At 35.0% G+C, this 8,283-nt stretch overlaps 1 protein-coding gene across 1 annotated transcript in view; it reads right to left on the reverse strand.

Annotated features, from left to right (window-relative positions):
• LOC108746309 overlaps window positions 1–8,283 on the reverse strand; it is a 260,533-nt gene that overhangs the window by 238,003 nt on the left and 14,247 nt on the right. The gene's annotated exons all lie outside the window — the stretch shown is intronic.

Genomic DNA, 8,283 nt, shown 5'->3' on the forward strand with positions numbered 1-8,283 from the left:
GCAAATAAATTTTGAGCAAAACGGCTTATATAGTACATAATTCAAGCGGGTCAATCGCAGAAACATACGACATAATGCCGATCTTGAAACGAGGTAATACGAACGTCGATTAGCACAGACTTTTATATGCAACTTGCTGTAGAACGTGCGCGTGCGAGTGCGAGTGGCGCAGTTGAAAAGGAGGAAACGATCCAACCTCGTCTCTTAGAACGGAAAGCTCTCGCATCGAGTGGGGCCGGGGATTGTAAAGTTCCTGAGAAATTGCTATTGCACGTGCCGATCTTCGGAGCTCGAGAGTTGAGACGCACACTCGCACGCCGTAGACTCAAACTGAGCCGGAATCGACGAGGAAAGATATAGGACGACTTGCCCCGGCCTCCGTGTACGAAGGAGTACGTTAAGTCGATTCACCTACCGGAAATTATTCGAGAAAACGAAATAAAAATATCACGACCACTTCGTGCATATGTATCGTGACCATCTTTACAACCTCTCTCGACTGTTTTACAACGCATAACGACCCTTTCGTTAGCTGGCGCGAACTACGCTCTACGCAACTGTATGCTGCTATCGTAAAGATGCTAGAAGACGCAGTAGAAACTGTGTAAGTTTCTGTGCCATATTTTTGTGCGAGAACTTTGAACATTGGTGGCTTTGAAAGAACAAAATAATGTTTGCTTAGCATTGCCTTTTCATTTCAAAGTCGTCAAATTGTAACTTTATAGTCACTCTTTTCGTCGTATAAGTAATGTTACTATATATTTCCAACTGATCTGGTAACGTAATAGGTGCAACAAGTGACCTGAATCTGAATTCATATCGAGTAATGTAATTATATATTTTTTTTTTAAATAAAGAGGCGTGCTATCAATTTCTGATTACATATAATCGTAAATCAGGATTATGTTTACTGAAGGTAGTGGATATTTATTGGTAATTCTGCTACGATAATTTCGAAATAAACAAATCTATGTTAATTAATGTGAAACTTGAGTTATCTTTATAACCACACAAAGTCGAAAATGTAAATAGTGGATGTAAAATGCAAATTAAGTCGCAAGCGTTTTATTATTGTATCTTATTTGCAATATTATGATAAATTACTAATTTATTATTATAATTATTATAATCAAATATATAAAGCAAAGCTTTTGATGTTTGTTTAATTACTACATATATGATTTTAAACTCGCCATTATAAGATATTTAATTAATAAATATATTTTTTCCAAATATAAATATAGCATAAATATACATTTATACCTTTTTACAGTTTGCATTAATTATGTTATGATCAGTGAATTATAATAGTCCAAAAAAAAATAACAAAAACAATTTTTAATACATTAAAGTAAATTGTAAATGCATAATAAATTACATTCAGAATAAATAAATGCAGAAAATCAAATTGAAAATAAAAAATGTGATAAATTCACAAGCTTTTCTAAATTTGAATCTATTATACGCAATTCCTATAAAATAGAATATCTATGTAAATAAAGCTACGTAACGTTTTATATTAGCGGAATACATTTTTTTTCTTTGACAACTTTTTAGCGCACACAAATAAACAATAAATAAAAATATGAATTTGAACGAATGTTGCTTATTTTGTTCCGCTAACTTATAAGACGTACAATTTCCGTTAATACTGTTCGAGTTGTATTAATATATATAATTTGAAAACAAAATTCCAACAATTATCAATTTTAATAGACTTTAAATGTAGAAGACACTACTGCACTTGAAAAAAAGTCGTATCGATAATTTATCGCAGCGACACTTCTCATTACTTCTAGCAGAATCTTATGCTCTACTAATTTTTATCGTTTATTATAAAAAATGCGAAACTTTTTGGAATTGTCATTATCTTTGAGATTATATATATATACATAATACATATACTTGTAGTAGATACATAATACCACAATGTATTAAAAATAACTCAATTTTTCACCTCTATTAATGTTGATAAATTACTTTAAAAAACGTAGAAAATCAATAATTAAGAAAGAAACTATAAAAAGATAAAACTGTACACTCGCGTCCTACTTGTTTTTAATAGCATATTAATAATTTACATGTAGTGGATTACGGAATCATTCATTTATACTGCCTGCCTTCTATAAAGAAATGCTTGTATCAATAAAATATTGTCACTATATATACAAACGCATTTTGCTTTCACGAAACGATTTTCATATTACTGAAATACGTATTGAAACACGTCAGTTACAGTTGAAATGTATTTTTCCTTTCTTTCATTCCAAATTAACATCGTGGAATATTGGCAAACAAGATTGTACGAGCAGCAAGAACATAGAACGGTAATGTTCTCTTATATGTATCTGCATATGTAAATTCGGTCGCATTCGCAACGTCTTATATTGGAGTTTGGGGACAAGACCCAGAAACTATTGTGCAAATGTATTTGAGCAACGGGAACCAATTCTGACACGCACACGTATTAACATTAACCGATAGATCGCCACTATCGGTTCATACGTGCCCCCACTCTACAAGTAGTTTGCAATCCGCAGGGAAATCCCTCATATTGGCATTCGAGAAACGTCAATTGTATCGTACAATGGTGATACAGCTTTACTGTTAAGGATACTCTATAAAGATACGATATTAAAGTTACTAAGATATCAATTTAATTCAGTCATATACGAGTATACACGGATAATATCATTGGATAATAAAATGTAATGTTTAATACGAAAAATTTATCGCTCGAGTGGCGTAATAGAATGTCGCATAAATAAATGAATATTTCAAAAGTAGATGACTATTTCAGACGAATATTTTCTTTGAATATTGGATGAGGAAATTACGGAAGCAAGGAAAACAGTTTGGAAAGTTTCTAGCTTACAAACGACTACTTCGTACTTCGGCGCACCAATCGATTGCGCGCGAGCGAACAACTGTCCGCGATTCGTAACACAAATGACTCCTGCAAGCTCGTAACGGTACGCTGAATGAAAGATTATCCGCGGCAATGTCGGTATAGTTTATTCGTTACGCACTGTACAAACTCGTGACATCTTGAATTATCGATACACTATCTCGAACTGTCTCGTTTCGAGAAGGCCCTCAGTAGACCCCCGAAATAAATTGCGCACGACGTTGTCCTTGATGGTAAAATAACGTTGCTCATAATTTATCAAGGCGAAGGGCAAAGAAGGGATTACCGATGACGGTGTTTGTAAATGAGTTTGTCATAATTGCGCCATGAAATTACTATCATCTCGGGCGTCAAGTCGAATAACGATTCACCGGTATAATTACATTATAGATTTACAAAAGGCTCCAATCGGAGAAGTAAATCGCTGACCGAAAGCTTACGAGCTAATTCCACATAATAACAAGCAGTTATATAGGTAATTTGATTAGTAATCCCGATTTGGAGCAGTAACGTATGTACACACCGGTACGCTATTAAATTTGCCGGTAACATTCGTGGCAATGTTAAATGATCGAATTGTGATAATTGTCACACAAATGGAACGCCGCGCGCGCGCGTAAACTTGCCGATTTAAGAGTTAAATGTTAGTCTAATTGAGTAAACCTCCGTTTGACTAATACTCATTAATTCCCACTAATATCCCGATCTTGTACAACCAACGTTTCACCCAATGGTTTGTTCCTCGATTTGAACGATTTTCCGAGGAAGATCCGGATCTCGTCGTAAGCAAAATTGTTACCGCGTTAATAGCCGATTCATTCAAGGTTCTTCCCGGATCTTTCTTTTGCGAGCGATTCCCGCACACCCTGCGCACACCTCGCTTTTGCGATTTTATATCGTGCTCAGAAAACGGCCGACGCACGACGCTGCTCGCTCTCTCTTATGAAGCATGAATATTTTAGCACGAGCATCTTCAGCTCGTCGGCCACACTCCGGAAGCTCGCATGGACGCTCAACACTCGTGATCCGGAACTTAACATCGGCTGATACCGACCAGTTACGCGAGTAGAGCGTGAAGCATAGCCAATTTGCTTCTCGATATCGCAATTAGATCATTATGTACAAACTCCCGTAATTGGACTGTATGTTTGCATATACGTGCTATACACGCTTAACGAGCTGGGCGTAGTAGTCGTGGGAAAATGGAGCAAACAGCTTCGAAAAAGTAAAGCCGTCGGTACGGGGAAGCATAAAATAAATACACAACTCGTGCGCACAGCTGGTTCGCGCCAAGGAAAAATCGCACGTTTTTCTGTTCTCGGCATACAATCCGAAATAGAACTTTGTTCATCAAATTTGATATCACATATCAATAGAGATTTTTCATTTCTACGCCATTCAATTCACAAACTGAATAAGATTAGGAAGCGACAATAAATCCGGAGAACTTGTGCAAAACAAAAATCGTGCGAGTTTATTTATTAACCCGAACATGTAAAAATGTAGTTTAGATAGTCAGTGATAAATTATGTGATAGTCAATGATAAAGCTATTCCACAAAGCTTGCGCAGTATTGAACCAACTTTAAAGTATTTTCAAAATTAACACGTTCTTTCTATACATAGTCGTGTATATATTTTTAATCAAGAGAGAGAGAGAGAGAGAGAGAGAGAGAGAGAGAATTTTAGAAAAAATAAAATTATATTCATTATTCTTGCAGCGAATATGTGCGCATTAAATAATATCACGTCGATTATAAGTTTCAGCGAATATTAATCAATAGCGGCAGTAATAATCAATAGCAGTATAATACGAGTATATTACAATGAATGAGGCCTTCATTATATGGGAGATGGATAGACATGCACATCGTTTGTAAAATCGTGTTCATCAGATGGCTGCGTTAAATTCATGAAAGGAATTCGCGCAGGATATATCGACGATGGATTATCCGAACACAATAATACTAGGAATTCCCCAGCATTAAATGGTCGAATTTTGTGTATTTTAGTATTCGGGTCCCAAGTCGTACCAAAGAGAGAAACGGCAAAAATAACTGCGTCGTACGTATGCTAATGAATTCTCAGCCATTTCCCCTCCTCCGTCCCTACTCGGTAAGCCAAATTAAATAAATCCAAATACCTACTATAGATTATCGAGCCAGTAGTACAAAAAAAAAAAGGAAACAAGAACGTTTCGATGGAGCGTTCACTCTTCCAATCTCGCACAAGTTTCTTTACTTCCGCTTCGCTAGCCGCGCCTCCTCGACAAAACGGAAAAAATATTGATAGATACGATACGGCGATACTGTGCTAAATTGGAAAATAATAATTGACTTAATAATTAAAAATGCGAACTTCGTACCGACTCCTTTCTGATTCATTCCAATATCGACGTATAACTTCGAAATTTGATAAAAAGTGAGCACGATTGATATACCGATGTGAACCTGGCGCCCAACTTTATCAAAAGTAAAAAATTAATATCGTAGCGCGTTTGTACTTTATTTGTACCTGTTTGTACCGATCATTATTTCGTTTATACCTCAAACAGTTAAACAAAAAGTGAAAAATAAAAAAATGCGCGCAACTTTAAGATTTTTTAATTTCATTTATGCCATTCGAAAGAGAATCGTTTGTACCTCAAAGGATCCGGAGATAGGCCGACTGAACTTTTTGGCGTATTTTCGAAATTTTGAAACACACTATGTCTCCGAAACCTTTGAGGTATAAACGAAATACAAACGCGCTACGGTATTAATTTTTATTTTTGATAAAGTTGGACGCTACGTTCACATCGGTGATATTACATAAAATAATGACGCATACCAGATATTTTTTATCACTATACCTATCGCCTTTCATGAATTTATCATAATTGTCTAGAAAATGTAATTTTATATTATAAAATATGTGCATAAAAAATTACCTTTTTTATATTATATATGTATATGTAATAAATAAAATATTGAAAGCCGAATCTCGTGTTCAAAGAGATTTAGGACTAATTCAACTCGAGCATTTCAATTGGATAGAGATGTGAAATTGGAACAATCGTTAATCCCTTTTACGGTATTTCTCGCGATAAGTAGAATTACTTCACATTCAACTGCGGTTAATCGACCGATAAAAAACGAGATATAACGGTAGAAAAGAAATTTATTGCCGGAAGGGCGCGGGCGTAACGCGCCCTTTTAGCCCATTAAAATTTGCACATTCGGCTGCAAGTAGGGCCAAACTTAGTAGGTGTGATCTTACATGTCGTAAGTCGCACGCAATATCGTCTTGAAATTCAAGCCGATGGAACGATTGCCAAGTCAATATTATGTGTGGTCACATGCTAATACAATTCTGCGCGTCAAATGTTTATTGTACAGCACTTCGCATCATAATTCCCTCAGCGACTCATGTAAACGATGATTCACGCGAATTGTTTGTTTTAGAAATTTAACATCCTCAGGGAAGAAATCTAAATAAAACATATTGCAAAATTGCTTTGGGCCGAAAAGAAGAGAAGTCGTATTCATTGCATATTCACAAATAAAAAAAAAAGTGCACGAAGGTACTGCGAGTGGGATCGAGCGTGACCTCAATTTTAATGGTACCTTAATGTTAATGCATTTGCGTCGTGAATAGGTATAAAGCTTGCTTTATACAGCCTTTATATCGCAAGCGATTTACTGGATATTAAAAATCAAGACGAGCATGACTCACACATATGCAAAACTGATAGCGAATCGAAGGAACGCGAATGAAGAAGTGATTCTTTGTATATATTTGGCGATGCATGTGTGCTCAGAATTTCAATTAAGTCCATTTGATGATTTATCAAATTAGCGAACAATGAATCTATTGATCTGCAATAGGATATTATGGGCGTTCTTACAAATTGCTTTTCCCACGGCTGTATACTGGCTGTATAATTGAATTTTCGTGATAAATTGTTACGATGATATGTCGTTTCTCAAATCATCAAATTACGGGTTGGAAAATTGAGAGTTGGAAAACAGAACGTAATTAATCAAATAATTTTTATCTTGTCTCATTGTTTTAATTCGAAAAATTCTAAAAATTCTCCTCGATTTGCATTTTTTCCTAATCTTTAATGATCTTCAATAAAGAATCAGTATGTACAGAATAAATGGCGATCCACACATTTTTACGTTTTCATTGTTTTTTCACCGTCAAAAAAATGTCTTCGCACAAGCTGAATTGCCATAGCTATATTCATACAAACGACACAAAGTATGCGGCCTCGTCTTTGATATTAAGCCAACGGAACACATGCACACAATTGCACATGCAGGAAAACATCACTTTTTATATAAATCCGGCAACCATGTACACGCGTTTTACCGTTTTCTTTCTTTCTCTCGGGCAGAAATATATTTACCTTTACGATGGCATTCACTTCAGCCTCCCGGAGATACTTCGTATCTCTCCATGCGGCTACGTTCTCGATGTGCATCTGCGCGATTTCGCGTATATTTTCAGCATTTCGCACATTACGGGTTTATGGAGCGTCGATAGAAATAATCTCGCGAATGTCAAGCCTTCGAATCGCGGACAAGTATACGTGGAACAGAGGCGAATATCGACAGAATTATACGTTGCGCGTATACAACTTCGATACACGCAAACGCACTTCTTGCCCTATTTTGAGTCGCGAGAAAAATTGCGCGTGTTCCAGTTTTTTTTTGTTACGCGCAGGGCGAATAGCATGCTTCCCATTATTACACACATTGGAATAACCACCAGTTCAATAATTTTTCATTGTGTTAACTGCATAACAGCTATTGCATGGACTGGTGTGACCATAAATGTCTACATTAACTATGTAATATTTAGATGTCAGGTATACTAAGTGATATATTAAATTTCCAGTATTATAGTATTTATAGCAATTTTACGTGATTTTCATGATACACATTCGTGATATATATATATGTGTGTGTGTGTGTGTGTGTGTGTGTGTGTGTGTGTGTGTGTGTGTGTGTGTGTGTGTCAATGTTTATAAAATTCTTATATAAAATAATAAAAAAATACACAAATTGACACATCATCAAAACGTAAGGAACAAAATTTATCATATATTGTATAACGACACTAATTATTAGATGCTACTTTCAATGTTATGTTTAATATATAATTTAACTGTAATTTTAAATAATGGAGATGACCTAATTTGAAGATCTAAATGTTTATTTTGTTATTATTTTATATGATAAGAATGTTATAAAAATTGATTGCAACAATAAGTAGCGTTGGTTCTTTTTTATTTAAAAAAAAATAGCTATGTATAATCAATTTTTAATAATTGATGGGCAAAATGTTATTAATAAATATTTTAATATAAATAAATATATATATATATAT

Source organism: Trachymyrmex septentrionalis, unplaced genomic scaffold (assembly GCF_001594115.1).
Source record: "Trachymyrmex septentrionalis isolate Tsep2-gDNA-1 unplaced genomic scaffold, Tsep1.0 scaffold165, whole genome shotgun sequence".
Taxonomy (NCBI): domain Eukaryota; kingdom Metazoa; phylum Arthropoda; class Insecta; order Hymenoptera; family Formicidae; genus Trachymyrmex; species Trachymyrmex septentrionalis.